This window comes from Lissotriton vulgaris, chromosome 1_1 (assembly GCF_964263255.1).
Source record: "Lissotriton vulgaris chromosome 1_1, aLisVul1.2, whole genome shotgun sequence".
NCBI lineage: Eukaryota > Metazoa > Chordata > Amphibia > Caudata > Salamandridae > Lissotriton > Lissotriton vulgaris.
In genome coordinates this window covers 71077610-71091850 of record NC_141685.1, presented here as the reverse complement: position 1 = coordinate 71091850, position 14241 = coordinate 71077610, and the positions used below count along the sequence as shown (strand labels likewise).

At 47.4% G+C, this 14241-nt stretch overlaps 1 protein-coding gene across 1 annotated transcript in view; it reads left to right on the top strand.

Annotated features, from left to right (window-relative positions):
• LOC147737348 (uncharacterized) overlaps window positions 1-14241 on the top strand; it is a 935485-nt gene that overhangs the window by 218253 nt on the left and 702991 nt on the right. The window lies entirely within an intron of this gene.

Genomic DNA, 14241 nt, shown 5'->3' with positions numbered 1-14241 from the left:
TGGGAGGTGCATCTTGTTGGGACAAACCCATTTTGGTCTTTGTGTACTAGGGCCGGCACCAAGGCCGCCAGTCTGCGGGCCAATGTTGATGCCAGGATCTTGTAGTCCGTGTTGAGTAGGGCTAGCGGTCGGTATGACCCGAGGAGTGTCTCTTCCCTACCTGGTTTGAGAAGCGATACCAACATTGCTTCGTTCATGGACGCTGGTAAGGATGAGCTGTCTAGAGCTGCAGAATATGTTCTGAGCAGCTCAGGGATGAGGATGTCTGAGTATGCTTTGTAATATTCTGCGGGCAGCCCGTCCGGGCCAGGGGTTTTCCCATTTGAGAGGGCAAATATGGCATCGCGCAGTTCTTCCGCCACCAACGGCGATCCAAGATCGTCTCGTTGGGTGTCAGTTGGGGTGGGGAGCGTGATTTCCTCCAGGTAAGCTTGGACGTCTGGTCGTGGGTCGCCCATTTGTGACCGGTATAACGTCTTATAGTGTGTCACGAAGGCAGCATGTATGTCCGCCTGGGTATATACCACTGTGTCTGCGGTCGGGCTTATGGCCGTCACTGGGGCAGAGCGGTCTTCTCGTCATATCAGCCATGCCAACAGTTTGCCTGGCTTGCCGCCGTAGCGGTGTGTGCGTGCCGAGTGTGCAGTGAAGTTAACCTGTTTCAGTCTGCCTATCAGTCTGTCGTGTTCTGTCCTCGCCTCGAGCAGCCCCACACTATCCCCTCCTGCCGCTTCCTGTTCTTTTTGCAGCAAATCCCCTTCCAACCGCTTCAGGTCCGCCTCCAGCTGTCGGCGGGTGTGTGCCTGGGTGCCGAGGCATAGCCCCCTTAGAACTACTTTGAACGCGTCCCACTCTAGCTGGGGTGTGGAAGCAGTGTTGTTATTATCTTCGAAGTGTTGTGCTGTTTGCGCCCCTATCGAGGTTCTGAATGCGCCGTCAAGCAAAAGGTCTGGTTGTAGTCTCCAGGTGGGGATTGGTGGTCTCGGTTGTTCCCAGGCGATCGTCATGAGGTGTGGATTGTAGTCCGAATGTGTGCGGCCCAAGTATTGTGTGTCTCTGATCGCCGGCAGCAGATCTCTAGAGACCATGTATCTATCTAGGCGTACATGTAAGTCGTGTGCCCCTGAGTGGAAGGAGTAGGTCCTGGTGTCTGGGTTGTGGCTGCGCCACGCATCCTGCAGGTCCCATTGCACGGACCAGTCCAGGAGGGCTCGCGCTGCGTGATGAGCAGGGGAATTGGGCAGTGGTGGACGGGAGCGATCCAGTGAAGGGTCCAGTGTGCAATTATAGTCCCCGCCCAGTATCCACTGTATGCCATGCCATGGTGCCAGGGTGTTAGATAGCTGTGTTAAGAAATCTTGTGTCCCCGTATTGGGTGCATAGACCGATGCTAACACTATTGGGTTCCCGTCAATCCTGCCTCGGACTGCTACATGCCTCCCCTCAGGGTCTACCAAGGTGTCCTGTGCTATCCATGGGGTGCCCGGGCGTATCCACACCAGCGCCCCCCTAGCATAGGAGGAGTGACGTGTGGCATAAAGGTGACCTCTCCACCTGTGGCGCAAAGTGGTAACTTCTGTTTCGCAGAGGTGCGTTTCCTGTAAAAGGGCAATTTGCACGTTGTGGCGTTTGAGGTATGAGTATATTTGGTACCGCCTGGACGGTGTGTGCATCCCTCTCACATTCCATGTGCATATATTGATCACAGACATTGCATTATATTAACGGTCTCCCCAGAGCGGCCTCCCCGCCCCACCTCCAGCCCGCCCACTGTTCGTAAGGAATATTGACTGTCCCGCACACCAATGCAATACTTTAAAGGGGGATCAACATGGCCAATAAAACAGTTAGCCAATGAACAACGCAAACATGCGAAATACCAAAAGGTCGGTGGGCAAACGTGCTCCCGTTCATGCTCTCTAGGAGAGTAACAAAGTCTAGTTCAGTTCTGGGGGCAGCTGTGCAGTGCTAGCAGCAGCGGCTGGTTAAGTGTTGTTAGAGTCATCATATAGGGGTCGCTCCCCTTCCCGGGGGTGTATGGAAGCCTAAGCCGGTCCCAATCACAAGAGTCATGGATACAAAATAGATTTTAAATGCCATACATTACGTGTCTTGATCAGTGTGCGGCAGGGCAGGCGGCCGCTGTAGTAGGGGGTCGGCTGGTCAGTGTCCGTTGGAGTATCATCAGGGCCAACTGTAGATCGCAGTGTTCCATGGGCCTCGCCGGGTCAGGCTGGCCCAGACTGGATCCGCTGTCCCCTCGCTGGTGGCCTTTCGAGCGCTCGTGTGGGATGTACGGTGAATATGTCCTAGGAGCCCGCTAGCCGATGTAGTCTGATGTTTGGGGTGTGACGTCCGGTCCAGGATCCGTCACAGGAGAGTCCGATATTCCATATATTGCTTCGTCGTCGCTTGGTGGGTCTTGTGTACCGCTGCCAGTTGGTTCGCTGGGCGCTGGGGAGTGACTGAGTTCCCGCACAAGTCGTAGGGCTTCACGTTTTTCTTGCTGTGTAGCGTCCGCAGGGGGAGGCATCTTCTGTGGCCTGTTCGCGTGTTCCTGCGCCCGTTGCCTTGGCCGGCGCCGTCTCTTGTTCCCGCTAAGTTGGCGTCCGCCTGTGCGGTCCAGCGGTGTTCTGGGGGCTGAGTCTGTGCCGCTGTCCAGCCATGCCTCCACTTCGGCTGGATCTGTAAAGAAATGGGTTCTCTCTCCGGCTATCACTCTTAGTTTCGCGGGGAATAGCAAGGAGTACTGGAGGCCCTGTTGGCGTAGGCGTTTTTTCGCCGCTAAGAAGGATTGTCTCTGCCTCTGTACTTGGATGGTGTAGTCCGGGAAGAACATTACCTTGGCGTTTTCGATTCTCACATCATCAAGTTTGCGCGCTTCTCTCAGTATGGTGTCTCTGTCTCTGTAATTTAGAATGCGGAGAAGCATGGGTCTTGGGTTGGAGCCCGTCGCCAAGGGTTTGGTCGGGACTCTGTGGGCGCGTTCCACCACGAAATGAGGCGAGAGTGTGCCCTCAGGCAGGATGGACGTCAGCCATCTTTCCATGTGTTCCTCTGGCTTTCTCCCTTCCCATTTTTCCGGCACGCCGACTAGGCGTACATTGTTTCTTCGCGCCCTGCCTTCCGCGTCCTCGGCCCTGTCTTCTAGGAACTCCACTCGGTTCAGCAAGTCCTGTATGTGGGTATGTGCCTGGCTGGCTTGGGGTTGGAGCTCTTTCACGGTTCCCTCCAGTGACGTGGTGCGGTCAGCAAGTTTTTTGTGGTCAGCGCGGAGGTGCGTGAGGTCTATGGCCACACTGTCGATCTTGGTGGCCAGGGAGGTGCGCGTGAGCTGGATAGATTCTTCCAGCCGTTCCATGGCTGCAAGCATGGTGTCGAGTTTTGCTGCTGTTTGGTCCTGGTCAGCGGTTTTGCCGGATTTATCCATTTTGCCCTTGGTTATTGCGCCCCCAGTGCCGGTCCGTGCCCTGGTCCCGCCAGACATCGGTGCTTGAAGTGGTATTTGGCGCCTTCGAAGAGGCCCACGATGGGAAGGTGTCGAGTTGGTAGGTCAGTCCGCCAGGGGGGGGCCAGGAGTCGGCTCGAGGTGTTCCGAGTGAGGACCGCCGCGGTCAGCAGCGGGGTGTGACACGGGGCGTCGGATGTTGGGGGCAGGGTGGGCAGACACTCCTGCCGGCCCGCTCCTAGGTGCTCTCTGTGGTCTGGCCGGGACAGCTCTTAGTGGTATGAGCCACGGTGTGTCTCTCACCGTAAGCGCTTCTGGCTGAGGGGGTGCAGCGTGTCTTTCAGCTGCGATCCTGGCCTGTCCAGTCCGGCCGTTGGCGAGATCAGCGAGGAGCCGACGTCCGGCGGGAGCCCGGCGAGCGTCTCTGACTGGCTCCGCTCGTGTGGCAGCCGCTCGGCGTCCAGCCTCTCTCGGGGCGCAGGCAGTGCAGGTCTTCGTTCCCCCTGGTCGGGTTCAGTACATCTGGGCATCGCTATCCTCACAGTGCGTGCCCGGGGTAGCGCCGGTGGGTTGCGGGCTATGCTGCGGTGGGGAGCCAGGACTCTGTGTGTGGTCTTGGGCACTGCCGGCGACCAGGGCCCCGTGTGTCGTGTGCTGCGGTTCGTGCGGCCACCGGTAAGTGCCGTGTTGCATGCCCCAACCTCCTCTGTCCACCAGCTCCCCAGGTGTCCAAGGCCCAGCCGCTCACCTCTCCTCTCCTCTGTGTGCTTGGGTCTGTGCAGCGCCTGTCGCAGGGGAGACGCGCCCAGGCCTAGCGGCCACCGCCAGTTCCAGGGTACTCCCGCCAATCCACTCCAGTAGGTGCGTGAGGTGTCCGGCCGTGTTGGTGCGGTCGCCTCACCTCAGTGCCTCTTCGTCGTAGGGGGTGGACGGCCTCTGGTGCGCCGGTGTGTGGTCCGTTTGTGTTTGGTGTGGGCCACGTTTCCGGGCCTACCGCTTCTTCCGGATCCCCGGTGTTTCCTGGGTCCGCGCCTGGGCTGGAGGCAACGTTCGCGGCCGCGGGCGGCCGGCACCTCTCGGTGCGGAGATACAAGCCCGATCCGCGCCAAAATTGGACAGGCGCCGCGTCGGAGCCAGCGGGGCACTCGCCAATGATTTTCAGCAGGCTTTGTGTAGAATATTCCCGGATAACAGCGCCGGGAAGGGGAGCTCGGCACGGCGCTCTACCCGCAGGCGACCATTTGCTTTGCGTGCTAAGCCACGCCGAAGCTTTGGGATCTGTTATGAAGGAAGGAATGAGGAGAACCAGTTTAGTACAGGCCCAGACAGCCCCATTCTATGTTCCAGGAGGTCAATTAGGTTATCGTGTTTGACGGTGTCAAATGCTGATGGAAGGTCGAGAAGGATCAGTAGGTAGGATTCATTTTGATCCAACATTATTACCACATCATCGACAATGTGAGTTAAAGCAGGTTCTGTATTATGGCCCGGGCGAAAACCAGATCGACACTGGTCCAGAAGTTGGAAGTGATGGATGTGGGTACATAGTTGGGCGAGAACACATTTCTCCAGGAGCGTTGCCAATGTGGGGATATTAGAGATTAGGCAAAAGTTATGAAGGTCGGTGTGATCTGCAGATGGTTTCTTTAGAATTCAGGGTAAGTTGACCTAATTTTAGGCAATCTGGGATACATTAACGAAGTCCAAAGTGTCCAACGTGGGAGCAGGAGGTTCTAACTTGGGAAAAGAGGTTGGATGGGAGGGGGTCATTGTAGTGATTAGACTGTTTCAGAGTAGCCAGCGTATTGCGTATAGTGGTTTCATCCAAGGTTTGGAAAAGACTCCAAGATGCGTTGTTTTTGAGGAGGTAAGGCTGCATGGGGACAATGACAACCAACCCAGTGGGTGAGAGGGTGTTCAGAGGACCGATCGACAGTTGTTCAAGGCCAGAGAGTAGTTCAACTCTGATCTTAGTGGTCTTAACTATGAAGAAGTCAGCAAATTCATCGCAGTTCGGCAATGGCCCTCGAACCAGGATTGAAATCTCTCAAGAAGATCTGAGTGCCCAGGAAATCTTCATAAGCCGAGATAATATCCATGATCTGTTCAGCAAAGAGAAGGTTGTCTCAAGGCGGGTAGTAGAACGTATGCAGTTTGCATGGGTGATTGTTGCTACCTGTCAGTAAGCTGAATTGCTGCCAAAGTCCTATTCTTGGAGCACCTGAGGAGCAGAGTCCGCGCCCACCCGCCTCCCCCCGCCGGCCCCTTGTGTCATCTGTGGGCTTGATAGCAGAGCGGAGCGCGGTGCTGGGGACGCCTAAAAACTACAGTTCCCATCATTCCCGGCGACGCTGGTTGCGTCATTCGAGCGCCAGGAGGCGCTTAAATTGGGTGTCACCCCGGTCGAGTGGGGTTCCTGTCAGTAAGCTGAATTGCTGCCAAAGTCCTATTCTTGGAGCACCTGAGGAGCAGAGTCTGCGCCCACCCGCCTCCCGCCGCCAGCCCTTTGTGTCATCTGTGGGCTTGATAGCAGAGTGGAGCGCGGTGCTGGGGACGCCTAAAAAACTACAGTTCCCATCATTCCCGGCGACGCTGGTCGCGTCATTCGAGCGCCAGGAGGCGCTTAAATTGGGTGTCACCCCCGTCTCGCGAAGCCCGGGCCAAGGGCGGGCCCGTTTTAGCCCGTTCTAGACTGTGAGAGACTGGACTGGGCCACCCCTCTTACCCCTATCCTCTAAACCTAACTGTGGTAAGGCAAAACACTCCTATATTTACAGTATAATCGGACTATTACTGTTATATATATCTCCAGGGCTTCGCTGTTAATAATTGTGTGATCACTATGTCAAAGCAAAAAACGCCTGTCACCCCGGCTAATACAATGGACAATTATCTGGTCCAAGTAGTGACAAAAATCAATAATAATCGGAGGTCCTCTCTGGGTATTGTGGATTCGCCACCCTGTGCTCAAATTAATCAATCAGGGGTATTTCAGTCTGTCACTGATGATTTTATTGTCACCGACCCTATTGAGGACCCTAATGAGCGCTCTACAATTAATGTATCCATGGCCTCTACTGACCAACAACCTGACCCCTTTGCAGATTTAATTAATTTAGAAGAACAAGATAAATCTGATACAATTGAGGAGTTAGTCATAGAGACCAATACCCCTCCCACACCGGTCCCTGCTCCAAGAGCCAAAAAAGGGATTACTAAGGCACCACCTAGAAGAGGTGGCCTACGCTCTTGTAAGAACAAACCTGCAACCCCACCCAGACGAACAAAGAAAAGGGCGGAAGACGGGATAAGGGAGGAAGAGTATGAAAATGTAGAAGGGGAGGACACCCTCCTAAATAAGCTTATGGGTATAATAGAGTCCAAACTATTAGGATTAATGAAACCCCTCATATCAAAAGTAGACCAACTAGCTAATAAGGTCAACAAGCTAGAGACCCTCCTAAGGAAAACTAATGAGGGGGTGGGGGAAATTTCAAATCTAGTAGTAACTAAATTCGAACAAATGGAGACTGCAGGAAAATCACTCGGGGTGAACATGAATGCCGGCTTACAAGTTCCATCTGAGCAAATCCAACAAGCCGGCTCTATGCACGATAATACCCCTGACATAGCCCTAATTTCAGATGCAGCACAACCAGTTGGCAATACTACCTCTGAGATCCTAAACCCAGAAACTGCCCCAGTTGAACTAATTGTTGAAGCATCGCCCCTGATTTTAGTACTCGCAAACACACCTTTGCTGAAAACTGGACAGATCGAGTCTCCAGATTCCTTAAGAAACAAGGCTCTCCAGTGGCTTAGTAGCAATATGCACATAACTCCCTGGGGCAAGGAAAAACTATCTGACGATCTGCTTACAGCAAGAAGGGTTAGGTGGATAGGCACTAAGGCGAAGAAATTCCAAGGGGATTGTGTGGTCTTGAATTTCAAGGGCCCTGAAGTATTGCCTGACGTCCTACGGAACATCCTCCCTCCACAACGTAGGACAGCTGAAATAGTTCCACTGACACTGGATTTCTTCTATAGCAGAAGAGGTCTAGTAGCTAAACCTAGCATACTGAGAACAAAGTGGACAGTTGTGGGAAATAGAAGGGCCAGGTCCAATCCAGTATGCGAGTGGGGGCTAAATTTGGACAACCAATACTCTGTGTTAACTGACCTAAACGAGTGTGATTGACTCGCATATGCCTCTCCCGTCCCTCTAGATATGCAGTTGGACCAAGGACATGTTAAGACTTCCACGTTAGATGAACCTCCATTAGATAATTCTTTTCTGGTCTCTAATGTATTCTGTACTTCCGTCCCAGAGGATGTAAATAGAGTTCAGATGGAACAGGGAAGAACATTAGAGGTAATTGAGAAGTCACCAACATTGAGTGGAAATGTAACACTAGGAATAGATCCTGTAGAAACATTAAATATCCCCGATAATGACCAGACATACCTCCAAAAGGCCAAACCGCAATTATCTATTATTTCTTGGAATATAGCTGGAATTATAAATAAGCTAAATATTCCAGACTGGGTCGACTTTATCAACCATTACGACATTGTCATGTTCCAAGAAACTTGGTCGCTCATACCAATTTTCAGGCAAGGGTATTTGAACTTTTACGTCCCGGCTATAAGAAATCGAGTGGGACGTCCCTCTGGGGGCCTGCTAATTTGGGTACGCCAAACTTTGAATTGTTCGGTTAAACAAAGGTCTATACCCTCTAACGACATTTTGGCACTTGACATTAGCTGGCAAAATGGTCAACAACTAGCCCTGTTTAATATTTATTCCAGGGGAGTTGCCAGGGGCAAACCATCAGAGACCCTAACGTCCCTTGAGAATCATATTGAATTGCTACCAGTGCCAACCCATATAATAATAGGCGGGGATTTTAATACTACCTTTGAACCCTTGGGTGAGGAGGATAAGATCCTGGCCGAAGATGAGGATACCAAGTGGAGAATTCCCCAACTAGATATCCCAGCAATTAGGAAATGGAGCACAGTAGCAATCCAACTGAAAAGTTTTTGTCTTTCTAGAGGACTTAGAGCAGCCAATGGTCGGGCACTGTCAGATTCTATGGGGAAAAATACTTTTGATAATGGCCGATCGGCCAGTAGGATAGATTATATACTCCTGGATGTAAGGGCTTGGGATAAACTGGTAGATATGGAAGTGAAGGATAAAATTGAAAGTGATCACAATCCCTTGTGCCTGACACTACATCCCTACCACGAAAAACCCGAGCATCCTAGTGGGGATCACATGGTTACGCAGGACCTTGTAAGTTCAAATAACTCCCGACATTTGAAGTGGAGTATGCACCTAGAAGACATTGCCAAAATAGAGACTTTAAAGGAAGTAGTGGTGGGCGAAGTCGCTAAGATTAAGTCCCATTATGGAATGACTGATTTTACTGACTATATGATGGCTGCCCATGAGATACTTTTTTCCAAAATCCAAAGTTTTTTTCTTAAAAGAATAGCCCCAAATAAAAAGAAGAAAGCCCAAGAAACTAGAGGGTGGTATGACAAGAGCTGTAGGGCAGCACGAGATAATCTTAGCAGGGAACTAAGATCAGGAAGGGCAGAAACAGTAAGGCTGGCGAGAAACCAGTACAGACAGGTCCAAAAATTAGCTAAGAAGCGTTGGGATGAGGATTGTTGGCGAGAACTTAAGGAGGCGTGTGCCTCCAAGGACTCTAAGCGCTTCTGGGCTTCAGTAAAATGGGCAAAGGGTGGCATAGCACTCCAGCCTACGAATAATGTCGCAAAAAGCAGCTGGATAGAATACTTCCAACCACAGTATGCTCGTAACCCCATGTTTAATAATGTTAGTCCTCCTCCGCAAGTTTACTACAAATCACCTATATTTGTTGAAAGGGATGTGAGTATTGTACTGGACTGTGTAGCAGGGGGTAAAGCCCCAGGCATGGATGGAATTCCGGCTGATATTTTCTTATCGGACCGGAAGTCCTGGTGTAGCTACTTCACAATGCTGGCTAATGCGGTGGCTATGGGAGGGAAAGTGCCTGCTTCATGGAAGGGAGCTGAAATAATTCCCATATATAAGAAAGGTGACCGATCCCTGGCTAAAAACTACAGACCCATTAGTTTGATCGATACAGCACAAAAGCTAATGGGCCGATTAGTTCAAAATAAATTGCAGCAATGGATCGACGAAAATAACATCTTGTCATCTTATCAAGCTGGGTTTCGGCCCCTAACTAGTAGCGTCGATCAAGTCCTTCATTTTTTAACCATCTATTGGAGAAACGTCACTTTAAAGAAGGGGACATTGTATGCAGTTTTTGTAGATCTAAAAGCCGCTTTCGACTTGGTCCCCAGGGAAAAACTCTGGCAGACCTTGGCGGACGCAGGCCTAAGCCAGGAATTGCTCACACTCCTTGTTCGCCTACACGAAAACAATTTTGCAAGGATACGATGGGGCAAACAAGGAGATGTAACTGATCCCTTTCCGGTAGAACGTGGGGTGAGACAAGGGTGTGTCCTAGCGCCAACCCTCTTCTCTATCTATATAAATGGTATCGTTGAACATCTAGAGAAGATTGCTAGTGACGCCCCAGTAATAGCTGGCTCTCGTGTACCAGTTCTCATGTTTGCGGACGATACACTTTTACTTTCCCGCACCCCCAGTGGGCTACAAAAAGTGGTTGATGCCTTTGGTGTATATTGTGATGAGAGGGGCCTGGAATTGAATACTACCAAAACAAAATTCATGTGCCTCAATCAGCAGTCCACTTTTAAGGGTGTAATAAAATACAAAGGTACACCCCTAGAAAGAGTGGACTCTTTTTCATACCTAGGTATCACTCTGCAAGAAAACATGAGCTGGAAACAACACATAACCACAACCCTACTAAAGTTTAGACAGCTAGCAGGCGCTATCTCCTTAAAACACCGCACCTCACTGACAAAGCCTGTAAACTGTGTGATGGAAATTTATTCCATGAAAGTCCTGGGGGCTTGTTTATATGGTTCTGAACTATGGGGGTTCTCAAACTTGAGAGAATTGGGCCGAGCTGAAAACAGGTTTTTACGAGGGATCGTAATGGTCCCCCAAAGCACACCAACAATCCCGTTAAAATTGGACCTGGGAAGAAAATCTGTTGAGGACATAGCGAGGCTTCGGCCCCTCCTATATTGGAGACGAGTTATGGTGACCCCAGAATTAGGCCACTATGCAGCAGCATTGATGGATGTCATCAAATTCGACCGTTTCCATAGTATTCCATGTTTAAGGGAGTTGCGGGGACTCCTTACAAAATTGAAATTGGACTATCTATGGGACAACAAAGATGTGGCCTGCTTCCCTACGAAGGAAAAGTTAAAAGATCTATATTGGGAAATGGTATATTTTACAATGTTTAGTGACAGTACAAGCTCAAATTTAACATCTCGCTTCCTAAATACAAAAATGTACCCTTCTTGCGAACCTTTTTGGGACTTAATTGAAAAACCATACGATAGAAAACTTTATTTTCAATTTCGCATTGGTACACTTCCATTGAATGCGTTTAAGAAGCATTGGTCCCCGGCATGGGATGATCATTGTCACCATTGTAATGAAGAAACTGAACACATCTCTCATTTCTTGTTTTGTTGTCCACTGTACTTGTCCCCCAAACGTAAATGGTTAAAACCGGTGTGCTCAAAGTTGGGAACCCGAAGCCAATCTGAAGCCCTTAGGATACTTGAAACAGACTGTTCAACATTGCTTGTGGTTGGTGTAGCAAAATTTCTGGCTTGGTCGTGGCTAATTCGTACCCGATCATTAACGGCTATTGCAACATAATGAAATTACGTATATCTTCAATTTTGCATTTTGCGACATGGATCATTGTCTTTTAACCTATAGAAACTTTGCTTTTTAAAGTGTAATAATGTGTTGTAATATCGATGTATTTTTTACTATGTATTATTCGACATTTAATGTTTAATATGTATTTTTAGAAGTATTTTTACATGTAGTATTTATTGTATTAGGGTTAGGTGAATGCTTTTATGACAAATGTCGAATAAAGCTTTATAAATTGAATTGCTACCAGCCACCTCGATGCATAGGTATTCACAGGACGGCATGAGGTCAGATTGTAGTGCTTTCACTATCTGAAAGAAACACGTTAGTGATAGATTCCTTACCTTAGAATTCCCCCCAGGCATTGCATAAAAAAGCACAGAGAGGTAACATAAACATTTCAAAATGCACAAGTGCACAGTAGATGAATCAATCCGGACTTTTCAAATGATGTTAGGCAAAAAACGTTCAAGCCTCCATTGTATTTTGAGAGTGACGGCGGTTCGAGAGACACGGCGTTACGAATGATGGCGATATGAAGTAACAACTGCTGATATTGATTAACCCCAGGTGTATCACCTATCATAGTGATCACCAGAAAATAGAATTTGGATTACACTACAGAATTTGGAATACTGGAGACTTAATACGAATAAATCTTTCCATTCCGCAAAAAAAAATCCCGCATACCATCACTCCGCATTTTTAAGTCCGCAAAAACCATTACTCCTCAAGCCATAATTCCGCAAATTTTCACAACGCATATGACTTCATTCCGCATGCAATTATAACGCAAATGCATGTGTGGTGAAGTCATATACTTTGTAAAAGTACTTTATCTTTAAAAATATATATATAAATATTTATATATATATATATATATATATATGTATATTATATTCACTGAAAAAAACATAGGTTATAGACCATATATAGTTAGGAATTCGCATTTACAAAACCTTATTTTACTCACACAAAACCATTGAAATTCCATATATAGTTAGTTGCACTAACTATATATCGCGCACCCGCAATCCACTGCTGATGATGTCACATATTACATCATTCATGACATGGTCAGTGACATCACTGATGACATCACTGATGACATCTCAAATGACATCACTGATGACATCTCAAATGACATCACTGATGACATCACTGATGACATCTCATTTGACATTACTGATCACATCACTGATGATATCATTCATGTGATAATACGATGAACCTCTTCAGACTCTAATATAACCTTAGATACAATCAGTGTAAACAGACACTCACAGACTGTCACTCATCCATGGAGTTACTCACACACCTAGTCAGTCATGCAAAGAATCAATCACACCTCCATTTCCTCAACTATACAGTTATACAAACTTTACTTATTCAAACATATACTAACACATATTTACTCTCTTGTACAATCCCTGATACAAGTTCACAATGATCCATACAGCCACTCACACATTCACTGGCTCTTATGCACAGTTATTTATATATGTCAACTCTCACATGTACTGTGTTTTACATATGAACTTACTTTGACATGTAGCACTGAGATATCCATTCACTCACCAATACACTCATGCACACAGTCAACCGCCCATACTGCTGTTTCCACATGCACTTTTGAAACCATACATCTAGTGAATCAACTGCTCACACATCTATGCACAGAGTCATACACCTCCCAGCCACCCACACACACACTCAGTCTCCCATACAAATACTTGGGCAACCAATCAATAACCCATATAGTTACTCATATAGCTACTTATCAACACATGCAACAGTTTACAGAACAACAGACATAATGATGCACAAATTAAGACAGTTTAGTCACTAACCCATGCACTCAGTGAGACACATTTAATCACTCACTCATACAGTCAGTCATGCACCTACTAAATCCTTCATCCAGACACTTATACATCCACTCATTCTTCAATATGTAAGACATATTTTAACTTTACAGAAACATACAGTCACTGGATGTTGTCATCAGTGATGTCATCAGTGATGTCATTTGAGATGTCATCAGTGATGTCATCAGTGATGTCACTGACCATGTCATGAATGATGTAATATGTGACATCATCAGCAGTGTATTGCGGGTGCGCGATATATAGTTAGTGCAACTAACTATATATGGAATTTCAATGGTTTTGTGTGAGTAAAATAAGGTTTTGTAAATGCAAATTCCTAACTATATATGGTCTATAACCTATGGTTTTTTCAGTGAATTTTCAAGGTTTTGTAAATGCTAATTCCTAACTATATATGGTATATAACCTATGGTTTTTTCAGTGAATTTTCAAGGTTTTGTAAATGCTAATTCCTAACTATATATGGTCTATAACCTATGGTTTTTTCAGTGAATATATATATATACATACATATATAAACATATATCATCTGTATATCTATATAAATACAAACATAAATGCATGCATACATATACTTATATGCATACAGATGCATGTTATTTACATGAAAGTTGAAAAAACACTAATAAAAGCAAAGCTAAAAAGCCACCTCATTACAAACAGAATGGCTTTAACTTAAACGAGGGCGAGATCTATTGCATTTTCAATGCTTGTTTACTTTGGTTCCATCAAGAAGGCATTCAGATGTGTCACACATTTGCCATAAATTCTGAATGTTAGCACTCTAGTTGCACATTAGATCACTGTAGTAAAGCTACTGCTCACCAGGGACGTCTGCTGCTGGTATTCAAAGTGCATGTTTCAGTCTGCATGTCAGAATTTTTTTAATGAAATAGAAGAGGATTTGAGAAGTCACTCAAAATGATCCCTAATTTTTCTTTCTGAAGCACTAATCATACTTTCTATGGCAAAATTAACCCCCTCATGTTGTTCCTTTTTAAATTGAGTGTTTTCAGACTTACCACTTCATTCCAATCAAGATGGCTTCTGGTGTGCCATACTTTTGTCAT